The following is a 13346-nucleotide window of genomic DNA, read 5'->3' on the forward strand; positions in this document are numbered from 1 at the left end:
GCTGGCTAGCTGTACTGTCAGCCTGATGCCAGCTACATCATTCAGGAGGAAGGAACCTCAACTGAGAAAATGCTCCCACTGGACTCACCTGTAGGCTGTCGGTCATTTTTTAATTAATGAGACATAATTAATGATAAATGAGGGTGGAAAGAACTCACAGCTGGCCAGGACTGCTCCTGGACAGGTGGTTTTGAGTTGTATGTGAAAGCAGGCTGAACGGGCTGTGGGGAACAAGCTGGTAAGGACTCCATGGCTTCTGCCTAAATTCCTGCCTCCAGGTTCCTGCCGTGAGTTCTCGCCCTGACTTCCCTCCATGATGGACTATGATAGAGATAATGTCAGCTGAAACAAACTCTTTCCTCCATATGTTGCTTTTAATTATGGTGCTTTTCACAGCAATAGAAACTTTACCACATTCTTTATCAACACTCCTTTTTACCATTTTTCTGCAGCTTCTTCTATGTGTGTGTGTGTGTGGCATACATTTGTGTAAGTCCTTGTGTGGGTGTGTGAGAGAGAGAGAGAGAACCCCAGAGATTGATAGCTGGTATTACTGTCAATTGCCCACCATCTTATTTTTTATTGATCAATTTTGTGATTTGACAAATTCATACAGGTCTATAACACATTCTGAGTACTCTGTAACCTTCCTATCCTTACCAAGGCCCCTCAGTTTCTCTCCCAGATTCTTAGCATTTGGGATTTTTGTGAGAAATTTAGCTGAAGGACCACCTGTGGACTTAGAACTAGCCATTGGAGCCTGATGATGGCATCAGTAGGCACACAGCCGGAGGCAATGACTTTCCCATCCCTGAATCTATCAGTAGCAAATAGTTTAATGAGGGGTAGGGCCCACTGAGTCCCTGCATCACCCACACTTGAGTGTTGATAGGTCCATTCTAGAGCAATATCCAATGCAAAGACCCCCAGCTGCTGAGAAATCATCATGTCAGTGGTTGCGTCTTGACTACAATATGACATTTTGCTGCCCTTCTGCTTATCACCAAGTTCTTATATCCTTCAGCAGTGTTTCCTGAGCACTAGCGATAATGGTAGGAATGTCTTATTTAAGAATGGCCACTCATGTGCCACTTATTCTCAGCATTGTGTACAGCCACGAGTCTCTGCATTGGCCCCATTCACTGGAGAGAGACACTTCTCTGATGGAGGCTGAGAGTAGCATTTGTCTGTGGACATAGACATGAAGGTTTAGAAGGCAGCTTGATGCTATGTCTATTTAGCTAAGCAGTATTCATTTTCTTTATCCTCGACTCCCTCCCTAATGTAACCATTTCATTTCCATCTGATTTGATTTGATTCCCAATATTCCTCAGCTCTACTTCCGTATTATCTGTGTTCTACTAGTCCCTTAAAACCTCTTGCTCCCAATGGCACTGTTAAACTTCCCTATCTTCTACAGGGGCTCCAAGTTGAACACAAAGTTAGAGCTGGGAGGCTAGGATTCTTAGGTAATGGAGAACGGGTGGTATTTGTTTTTCTGTGGCTGGGTGACTCCCACTTAATATAAAAAGTTTCCATTTCCTTCTATTTAATTGAAAATTTCATTTTTGTTAGAGGTGTATAAGATTCTATTGAACCATATTTTCATTTCCATTTATCAGTTCTTGGTTTATCTACACTGATTTTATTCCTAGCTTTTGTGACTAAAGCAACAGTGAGCATGGGTGAACAAGCATCTTCACAGCAGGATGCAGGATTCTTTGGGTATGTGCCAAGGAGTAGAATTGTTGAAACTTTGAGTAATCTCCACAATGGTTTTCAGAGTGACTACACCATTTTGTGCTTCTACCAACAGTGAATAAGGTTCCTCTTTCCCCACATTCTCACCTGCATTTGTTGTCATTTAATTTCTTTGTTCTCCTTAAAAAAATAGTTTTGGACAGGGTCTCACTATGTAGCTCTGGCTATCCTGGAACTTGCTTCATAAACCATGCTGTCCTCAACCTTATAGAGTTCTTCCTCCAGTTGCCTCCTGAGTACTAGAAGTAGAGGCGAGCTCCATCATGCCCCCCACACTTAATTCTTGATAATAGCTGTTCCAACAGGGGTACTACAGAATCTCAAAGCAGTTTTAATTTGCATTCCTGATGGCTGTTTATTTTGAATACTTCTTAAACTCCCCTCCTTCCATATGATTCCCTGTACTTTGCCCAAAGTTTGACTATGAGTCTCAGCATCTACTTTGATACCCTGCTAGGTAAAGTCTTTCAGAGGCCCTCTGTGGTAGGCTCCTGTCCTGTTCCCTGTCTTCTCCTGCTTCTGATGTCTATTCTGTTTGCCATTCTGAATGAGAATTAAGCATCTTCCGTAGGGTCCTCCTTGTTTTACTTCTTTAGGACTATAGATTTTAGTATGCTTACTCTATATTATATGGCTAATATCCACTTATAAGTGAGTATATACTATGTTTGTCTTTCTGCTTCTGGGATACCTCACTCAGGATGATCTTTTCTAGTTCCCACCATTTGTCTGCAAATTTCATGATTTCCTTGTTTTCAATTACTGAGTAGTATTCTATTGTGTAAATGTACCATAATTTCTGTATCCATTCCTCAGTTGAGGGACATCCAGACTGTTTCCAGATTCTGGCTATTATGAATAAAACTGCTATAAACATAGTTGAGCAAATATCCTTGTTGTATGATTGAGCATCTTTTGGATATATGCCCAGGAGTGGTATAGCTGGATCCTGAGATAGCACTATTCCTAATTTTCTGAGAAAGCATCAGATTGATTCCCAAAGTAGTTGTACAAGTTTATATTCCCATTGGGTCATTGGAGGAGGGTTCCCCTTTCTCCACAACCTCTGCAGCATGTGTTGTCACTTGAGTATTTTATCTTAGCCATTCTGATGGGTGTAAGGTGGAATCTGAGGGTCATTTTGATTTGCATTTCCCTAATGACTAAGGATGTTGAGCATTTCTTTAAGTGTTTCTCTGCCATTCGATATTCTTCTATTGAGAATTCTCTGTTTAGCTCTGTACCCCATTTTTAATTGGATTACTTGCTTTGTTGGTGTTTTATTTCTTGAGTGCTTTATATAGTCTGGATATTAGCCCTCTGTCAGATGTAGGGTTGATGAAGATTTTTTTTTCTCAGTGTGTAGGCTGTTATTTTGTTCTGTTGACAGAATCCTTCGCTTTACAGAAGCTTTTCAGTTTCATGAGGTCCCATTTATTGATTGTTGACCTTAGAGCCTGTGCTGTTGGTGTTCTGTTCAGGAAGTTGTCTCCTGTGCCAATGCATTCAAGGCTCTTCCCCACTTTTTTTTTTTTTATATCGGATTTAGTGTGTCTGGTTTTATGTTGAGGTCTTTGATCCACTTGGACTTTAGTTTTGTGTAGGGTGATAAGTACAGATCTTTCTACATGTAGACAGCTATTTGTTGAAGATGCAATCTTTTTCCATTGTATGGTTTTGGCTTCTTTGTCAAAAATCAATTATCTGTAGGTGTGTGAGTCTATTTCTGGGTCTTTGATTCCATTGATCCACCATTCTTTTTCTATGCTAGTCCCTTCTTAAAGAAGTGTACAGTCTTAAACTCTCGAATCACTAAAATGCAGAAGACTTTCAAAGCTATTTATTAGTTAAAGATAGTTTCACCTGGCTTTTGGGGAGTGGAGGGTGGGATCTCATTAGCCAATCAGCAACCCCTGAAGAAGCCTAAGCCAACCAACACAGAGAGACTGAATGTAGAGGAAAATATAAAATATAAATATAGCTGGTGGTGGATACCAGCTAGTGCTGAACACAGCTTCTGAACATGAGTTATGATCTTTTGGGTCACCCCAGGCTGCAACTGGTGAACTGTTCAGTTGAACCCTAACTCCAGGGAATGGAGAGATGCTGTGTCTTTCCCAAATGTGATGAAAGGTGCTTTTATGACACCCCCCACACCCACAATGTTAATATAATTTGCTGTTTCAGTCATAGTAACTAGAACAAAGACAAGAATTTAAGTCTTACACTTAATGCTTTTGTAGACCCAGTGGCTGGATCAGCCATCTCAGAATTAGGCCAGAAATGGTTTCTTTAACACTTGGCTTCATCCAGGTTCTGTGACATTCTACAAAAAGGCCAATTCTCTATGCAGAAAAGGATAAATTATCCTTTACTTTTGAATCAGAAAGAAAATGGCACGGGAAGAGATATCGTTCTTAGCAACAGTCAGCAAAATAGCTAAACAATAACAAGAAATAGGTAGTGCCTAAATAAAGAAAAATAAACATTTTTTTTTCTCCTAAAGAACACAAAAGAGGTTGTAAAGAAATATCTAGGATTAGTGGGATTCTAAGAATTTTTCTCTTCACATTTACATATTCTAGAGTTTATTTGGAAAGGTACATGAAAGATTTTATAAAATTTTTGAACCATGTGGTTTGAAACACTATGACCTGATATTAAAATATATCTCAAAATTATACTATTGAAAACAACCAAAGACAGCACAAGACAGCAATGGAAAAGAGTGATGTGAGAATGCTCAGAAATAACATTCTATTTGAGAGTGTGTATATAATGTATTCAAACATGGATGCATACATAAGTACAAAATTTAGCATATGAAAAGATACCATTTAAAATAATTGAATAAATACATTATTATATTTAAAGGACATTAACACAAAATCAGACTCTGGCTTCATCCTGTATATTAAAGTAATGCTCAGATGTATTTAAAAATGGAAATTTCTAAAAGCTCAGACTTCCAGTTAGCATCATATTCCCCCAGTCCCACACATTTCCCCACCCCAGACCACTTGTCGGCATCCATGACAACAAGCAGGGCTCAGATGAGAAGAGCCCTCTCCTGATTCTCTCAGAGAAGCTGAATCTGGAAATCAAGGCTCTACCACAAACAGAACATTTCCAGGTTGATGGAAAACATTAAAGACAGACAGGGGATGAAGCGGGACAACAGCAATGCTGGCTACAAAGGAGTAAGTGACTGGAGTTTTGCCATAATGCTAAATACATGGGTCATAAAAATGTGCCGTGGGAACTCAAAAGACTGCCCCAAGAATACATCTTAATGCTGTAAACACCAGGAATGGCAAGGTCCTCTGCGAGCAATCCTAATCGACAAAGCCAGCTGGAAGTAACAAGAGGAAAGTGACAGAGAAAGTTGTGATAAATTCCTGCAATGAGAGACATTTTATGATACAGTTGTTAAGAAGACAGGCTCTCATTACACATTCAAATCTGAATCTTCCCTGTCTCACCTTTCCAGACTTGAGGAACTCTTAAGAGAACATAATGTGAAGATTGTCTCGAGGATTAAACATGGGCTATAACAGTGTACTGAGTGTGTCTGGCACACGGTGCTGATGAAAATTAACTATCAGTATTTTCTTTTAATAGAGTGTCATGTAAACATTAAATTATGTCTTGACAGTTCATCTAGTAAAACAAGAACATGCTTACAATGTATCATCAGTGGAAGAGGAAAAGATGTACAATTTTATGTAAATTTTATGATACAAATTAAGAAAAGAATCCTAATCAACATAAAAACCAAGACGATGTACACCAATGTTACTGGGGTTATCTTCAGATTATTTTCTGCACTCCTCTGCAATGAACACCTATTTTGAAAAAGTTAAAGATATCATATTAAAAGAATGTAATCATGGCTGGAAATGTGCTTGACTTTTTCCACCTTGATCATCTACCATGCTTACTCTCGTCATAAATAAAACATTATATATCATTTTATTCTGGTAAAGTTGTAGCTTATCTTACATTTTCAACACATTCTTTCCTGTAGCTTCTCAAGGGATCATTTCCCCTTCACCCATTCTCTTGCCTCTCAGCAGACAGAATCAACAGGAGAGCTTGGGAAGCATGTATTTTGGGGGGTGGCCGATTCAGTGCTACTCTCACGCGGTGTTTGATTACCTCTGCAACCCAGATAGGACTGAAGGTTAACGATATAACAACTTAGATTGGTTTATTAATATTCAGAAGACATTTTTCTTCTATTAGAAATTATAATTTGACATTCATTGTGTGTCTAAGTAGGCACTACTCTCATCACCTAAAGAACAATATTAAATGATAATGATGACAAAATGATGGAATATAATGCCAAGAGCAGAGAAGGTGCTCGATAAATTCCTGATAACATAGAACTGAGGGAGAAGCAAAATTACCACACTGAACTTAAGTTGTTCTTCAATGTTAAGAAACCATGTGTTTCACTGTATGCAAAGGAAGGGCTACCATAAAAGTCTGCCTCAGGAACTGAGGCAGGGTAGCTTTGATGTTACCAAGCCAGTTTTCTACAGTGTACCTTCGACAATAGCATTTGGAAACAGGTTTCTCTCTTTTTTATAGTGAATATTCCCACATTAACTGCTTACCTTCTGAGAGCCCCATTCTCCACTGTCCACTCCCTTGCCAACTGGTTCATGCTCATCACTGTTGGAGTCCCTGATCCTTCACCGTCTACCTGTACCAGTTTGATTCATGCACTAGCACACATAACACAAGCTCTAGCTAAAAAGTTTAAGTTGGGAAGTGAGAGACAATAAACCATAACCAAGAAGACAGGTCCTCAGGAGCCCAAGATACACCCACTGATCTGCCACATCCGTGGGGTGTCCTTGACCTCATGAACCAGGCTGGCTGGTGAATATCTACCCAGCAGAGCCATATTCTAGGCAGTAGGGGGGCATTTTGTCTATGTTGTTTTGCTTGATTAAACAGCAGACCTTCTCGAGGTGCCTCATGGAAAACCCTTTTTTGTCCGTGTTAGTTGTCCTTTGTCATATCATGAATTATACCAAAGCATAGCAGCTAAAAGGAACAAACATTAATCATCTCACAGTTTCTTGTATGTCAGCAACAAACATAAAATTTGGCTGGATAATCATGGCTCAGGGTCTCTCTCAAGGCTGCTGTTAAGAGTTTGCAGAGTCTCCAGACATTTAAAGGCTTACCTGGGAGGACAAGCCTCTGAGATCAATTACAAAGATGTTGGCAAGAATCCAGTCCTTACTGGATGTTGGGTGAGGACAATCATTTTCTTGAAACATAGATCTCTCCATAGAGTTGCTCACATCAACTCATCTTGGCTTCTCTCTAAGCAACAAGTGAAAGAATACCACGATGAAAGCCAAAAATTTCTTCACAACCTACTGCTGGAAGTGATACCCTCTCTCTTTCATCTGTTGTGTTCAGTAGACTTGAGTTACTAAATCCAGCCCAAGCTCAAGAAAAAGGTGTGCCCAGGGAGTGAATATAGAGAAGTGCCTACCAGGGACCAATCACGTTAGAAGCTGCCAGTCACAAGATCTGATTACACAAAGCATGACCTCACAGCCAGGGAGTCTGAGTGCTTTGTAACATTCTCCTCCAAGAGAAATCCTCCATCTTGGAGGAAAGTTTGCAACGATATATGATGTTATAGAGAAGTGGTTCTCAATCTATGGATTGCAACCCCTTTGTGAACCAAATAATTCCTTCACAGGGGTCACATATCAGATATCCTGCATGTCAGATATTTACATCATGATTCATAAAAGCAGAAAAATGACAGTTATAAATTAGCAATGAAAATAATTTTGTAGTTGGGGGTCACCACAACATAAGGTACTGTATTAAAGGGTCACAGCATTATTAAGGTTGAGAACCAAGGTAAAGGAGGGGTGAATCACTCCATCCTCCAGGGAGGCTTCTCATGCTCAGGAATGAAACAACTCAAAAGCTCCATGGAGTCCCCACATTGACCGGATTCACGAGGCTCATACTCCTCTAGGTGTATCTAAGCACTAAAGGCTGAGTAAGTGCTGAGGGTCAGAGTGCTGGGAGACACTCTCAAACAAGGTGGGCTGCCTGGAATAGGCTTGGACCAGCAAGCCGCCCAGAGGAGGCAGCTACCAGCCAAACTGCCTGGAAGACACTCAGCTTGGCTGAGCTTTTTAGGAGAGACACTCTCCCACCTGCCAGGGTGCCTGCGAATTGTGCACTATGCTCTAGATTTCCAGAGTTCATGACTCGTTGGCCGTGTTGCAGTGGGCTTTGGTGATAGCACTGTCTTTGAGTCTTTTCTGCCCTTACAAGTAACCTCTCACCAATACTCCTGTCTATAACCCCCAAAACCTCAGATTTTCCCATCAAGTTGGGCTTTCTTGGTAAATTTACATTGGTCTCTCATTGGTTCCCTGTCTAGGGCTAGTCCACGGTTGTTCACATCTCCTGAGGATTAGTGTCACACAACACTAGGGAATGTCATTCTTAATTACATAAGAATGTGCCTGGCAAAACTCAGAATTCTGCTGCTAACTGAGAACAGAAAGATAACTATCTGGATGCAGCTAAGAACACTCTACACCTCTCTCGCTGGCACTTTAACTCACTCTATAATCTCTTCTTCCTCCCACTCTCTGTCTCTTCGAGTAGAGTCTTAAGTCTACAGCTCTGGTTCAACAGAAATCTCCATAGCCAACATTGTTGGGAGAGAGTACTGGGTCAAAGCAGCGCTCATCTTGACTCTGCTGTATAAGACATCCAGGAGTGAGAAGCTTCATTTATTTTAATCTCTCAAGCCTGCCTTCTGAGTGTAAAGTAATGTCAAAACAACAAGCTTGTTCTTTATGAAATCTCATAAAGTCATTGTCTCTTTCTTTTTGTTTACATGGTAACTGCCTTTGCAGGGACTCTCAACACTCCACACTTGGAGATAATATTGTCTAGGTTCTACATATCTCCTGCACACATTCTTTTTTAATTTTTTTATTTATTACACTTTATTCACTTCATATCTCAGCTGTTGCCCCCTTCCTCATCCCCACCCAATCCCACCCTCCTTCCCTCTTCTCCTCCTATGACCCTCCCCCAGTCTACTGATAGGGGAGGTCCTCCTCCCCTCCCATCTGACCCTAGCCTATCAGGTCTCATCAGGACTGGTTGCATTGTCTTCCTCTGTGGCCTGGTAATGCTGCTCACCCCTCAGGGAAGGTGATCAGAAAGCCAGACACAGAGTACATGTCAAAGACAGCCCCTGTTCTCCTTACTTGGGGACTCATTTGGTTACTGAGCTGCCATGGGCTACATCTGTGCACGGGTTGTGGGTTATCTCCATGAATGGTCCTTGGTTGGAGTATCAGTCTCAGAAAAGACCCCTGTGCCCAGATTTTTTGGTTCTGTTACTCTCCTTGTAGAGCTCCTGTCCACTCCAGGTCTTTCTATCTCCCCCTTCTTTCATAAGATTCTATGCACTCTGACCATAGTTTGGCTATGAGTTTCAGCATTTGCTTTGATACCTGCTGGCTTGAGTGCTTCAGAGGCCTCTGTGGTAGGCTCTTTTTCTGTTCCCTGTTTTCTCCCTCTTCCGATGTCTATCCCATTTGCCTTTCTGAACATCTTACCCAGGGTCCTCCTTCTTCCTTAGCTTCTTTAGGTGTACAGATTTTAGTATATTTAATCCTATATTATATGTCTAATATCCACTTATAAGTGAGTATATACCATGTGTGTCTTTCTGCTTCTGGGATACTTCACCCAGGATAATCTTTTCGGTTCCCACTATTTGCCTGCAAATTTCATGTTTTCCTTGATTTTAATTGCTGAGTAGTATTCCATTGTGCAAATGTATCAAAATTTCTGTATCTATTCCTCAGTTGAATGGCATCTGGGTTATATCTAGATTCTGGCTATTACCAGTAAAGCTGCTATGAACATGGTTGACAAAGATGCCAAAACCATACAATGGAATAAAGATAGCATCTTCAACAAATGGTGCTGGTATAACTGCATGTCTACATGTAGAAAATGCAAATAGATCCATATTTATCACCCTGCACAAAACTAAAGTCCAAGTGGATCAAAGACCTCAACCTAAAACCAGACACACTAAACCTGCTACAAGAAAATGTAGGGAAGAGCCTTGACCTCATTGGCAGGAGACAACTTTCTGAACAGAACACCAACAAAAGCACAGGCTCTATGATCAACAATCAATAAACGGTACCTCATGAATCTTCACACATTCTTAAAAATAATCCTGAGAAAAGAATCTTCCTGAAGAATCACACAAAGGCATAACAAGTATCCAGCCCTCAGAAAGACATGGGGAGAGCTAGGATGTATCCTCAGTTTGCTTTATACAGACTGCGTAAAAACCTAACACTCTTCCGGTATTCTGTTTCCTTAAGATAATAAAGCGCCTCATGCAGGAGAGGATTGGAAAAGTATGGCTGGTGGCTTTCTCTGGCTCTTTTAAGTTTCACAGTCACTTAATAGAAAAACACAAGTACACATGGCTTGGATCCAGGTAAGGCCCCATCCAGCCCATCACCTGGTAGAGTTAAGGGAAAAGAGGTGCTTGGATCCTGTTGTTAGGGTGTTCTACACTCCCTGACATTCGATGCTTCTAAATCACATGTCTTCTCAAATCAGGAATCACTGGTGGCCTCCCAACGTCCATTGATTCACTCATTCATTAAATAAATATAGTGAATGCTCACAGCAGCCAGAGCCTTTAAAAAAATAAATCCTTGGAGTTGCAAGTAAATGTGAGAACTCATGTTCTTTACAAGAACAGCATGCGCTCTTAACTACTGAGCCGTCTCCCTAGCTCCAACACCAAAGCCTCTGGGGAATGGTAGGAGAGGAAGGCAAACATCACTGACCCAGTTCTCCTCTCAGAAAACTTAAAATTAATGGAGAAAACCACTCAACTTAAGAAGCAGTGACTATATGGAGTTTATGCTATGAGTAAGGGTTAACATGGCCTAAAAAGATCTGAGAAACCCTATAGAAAAAAAATGAAGAGCAAGCTTTCTCTGTTTTTTCAAATCTTCCAAATTCTTACTTTAGCTGTAGTGTTCTGTTTGTTTTTGTCTCTTGCTCTGTGCTTTCTACTCCTCCCTGTTCAAATTACACTGTAAACAACATGTAATCACTTCTTATCATCTTCAAATAAAAAAGATATATGCAAACCCCTCTCTCCTTTCTATTGCTGGGTCATGTATATTTTAATTAACTTCAGAAACCAGGAAGCTTTGAATTCTGGCCTAGATAGTCCAAACTTCTACAAAGATTGGGATATATATATATATATATATATATATATATATATATATATATATATATTTAATTTTCTCTTTGGTCTGTTTTCTCTAAGCTTTCCTGTCCTCTGTGGGTCAGCCTTCTTTTCATAACACTTGTCTTAGTTTCTTTTATATTGTTGTGATAAAATACCACAACCAAAGAAGCTTGTAAAAGAAAGCATTTAACTTGGCTCATGGTTTTCAAGGGTTGGAGCCTATGATGCTAAAACAAAAAGATAGCTGAGAGTTCACATCTTGATCCACAACCATGAAGCTGAGAGAGAGAGAGAGAGACACTAGGGATGACATAAGTCTTTTGAAACGTCAAAATCCACCACCCAGTAAACATCTCTCATAGAGCATACCTTCTAATCCTTCTCAATCAGTTCTATCAACTGGTGGCCAATGAGAAGGGGGAGGCATCTCATTCAAATCACAGTGGCTAAGCTACTTGTTCTGAAGTACAGTCATTTGTTCCATGGAAATCCATCAATGGTTCCTTCAAGGATTCTGGTGATGCAGGTTTTGAAACATATTCCAATAACATCGTGTGGGTCCTTTGTTGTAACATTAAGCATGGGTGCTTAAAACAGATGGGGCCATGTGTGTTTGTTACATACTTGTACAACACACCATTAACGATGACTGAGAAATCAAGTGTTTTCAGCCCTACCTCAGCAAACCTTTCCACCAGGAAACTGTCTACTGCTCGGTCAGTCAGTCAGTCAGTCAGTCAGTCAGTCAGTCAGTCAGTCATTGTGAAGTTGTTTCTGGATTTCCATGACTTCTATATTACACTTGATATCCTTCCAACGGTATAGCTCTGCAAACAGCTTGAGATACAAACTGACACTTGAAGGATTATATGGGACAGCAGTTGAACCTTTATTCTGAGCTCAGGTTCTGTCAGCCATTTGTTGAGTGACCTGTTGCAAGTGACCTGTCCACGCACACTTACTTTCCCATTACGAACTGGAAATTGCTAGCTCCAGGGAAGTATGCGGCTAAAAGGGTGCCTGTGAAATCTTGACACGCGTCTTGAAAAGCTTGTTATGTGATTTAAATTCATTACCACTGATATCAATCAGCCTCTTTTCCTGATACATTATTCATTTCAGTTAATTAATATGATTAGAGGATCTCAACAATTTTGTCTTTCACAATGAGCAGAGCACCTCTTTTGTCTCTGTTCTTTTTTTTTTTTTCTTATTGGCATTTAGCTTGTTATTTACAGCGATCAACATGCATACTTCACTCGTGGGAGAAAAGGCAGCACATTAATTATTAGCAGCCACCAAATAGATTCCTTTACTTTTAAGAAAAAAACCTCCCACTAACGATTTCTACTGTCTGCCACACTTGAACACAAAGGTTGCTGAGAATTGTTCTTACCCGTTTCTACTGATAGAAAACCAAAAGTCTAAATTTTCATGCCTCATGCAATAATTTACTCACACAGGATTGGTCTCCATGATGTACTGAAATTTCTATTCAAAACAAGGCTTAAGTGTAGACATGGCCTAAGATGGTTTCAAATTTTGTCTTGGAATGTAAACCAAATTATAACATCATCACTTATTCTGAACACCCTTCCCTTCTTGCTTTCTCTTTTTGTGTCACCCCAGAAGCCTCATGTTATCATGGGTCCCCATTTCTTTTTAGCTGTTTTTTCTGTCCCCCATGGAGGTTCTTCTATAACTACAATCCTCAGCACCCCAGAATGGCAGAGATGGAAGGGACAGTGAACTCATCTGGTTGTGAACAGTGCTTCGGTTCTGACTGCAACATTTGTCAGGGCTGTTTGCCCATCTCTGCTTGAAACCTTCAAGAAATCAAAAATTCATAACATTTGGAAATAATCAATTTCCTTAATCTTTTGATCACATTGATTCAAGTTGTTCTATATTTTATAAAAACTTGCTAACTGTCCATTTCCATGTTTGTTCATTTGTTTATTGAGGATGAGAAAATTAAAAATTAGAAAGTCTATTTAAAGATCACGGTAAGGGTTTCCAAGGAAAGCAGAAAAAACATAAAGAAAAAGAAGCACAAAAGCCAAGCTGGAGGTTATCAGGGGCAGATAACTCACCCCCCTCTGTTTTGGTCTCAATGCTCATTTGTTACAAATCTTAACTTGTAGGGAAATGGTCCTGGGGGGGGGGGGCAGTGAACCACTAGGGAAAGTGAGTAGATCTTGAGACCTTGACTTCAGAGTTTGGATTAATGACCTAATTTAAAAATTGACCTCATAGGAAAGACTCCTGCAGAGTC

Source organism: Psammomys obesus, unplaced genomic scaffold (genome assembly GCF_907164565.1).
Source record: "Psammomys obesus unplaced genomic scaffold, mPsaObe1.curated_primary_1811, whole genome shotgun sequence".
Lineage (NCBI taxonomy): Eukaryota > Metazoa > Chordata > Mammalia > Rodentia > Muridae > Psammomys > Psammomys obesus.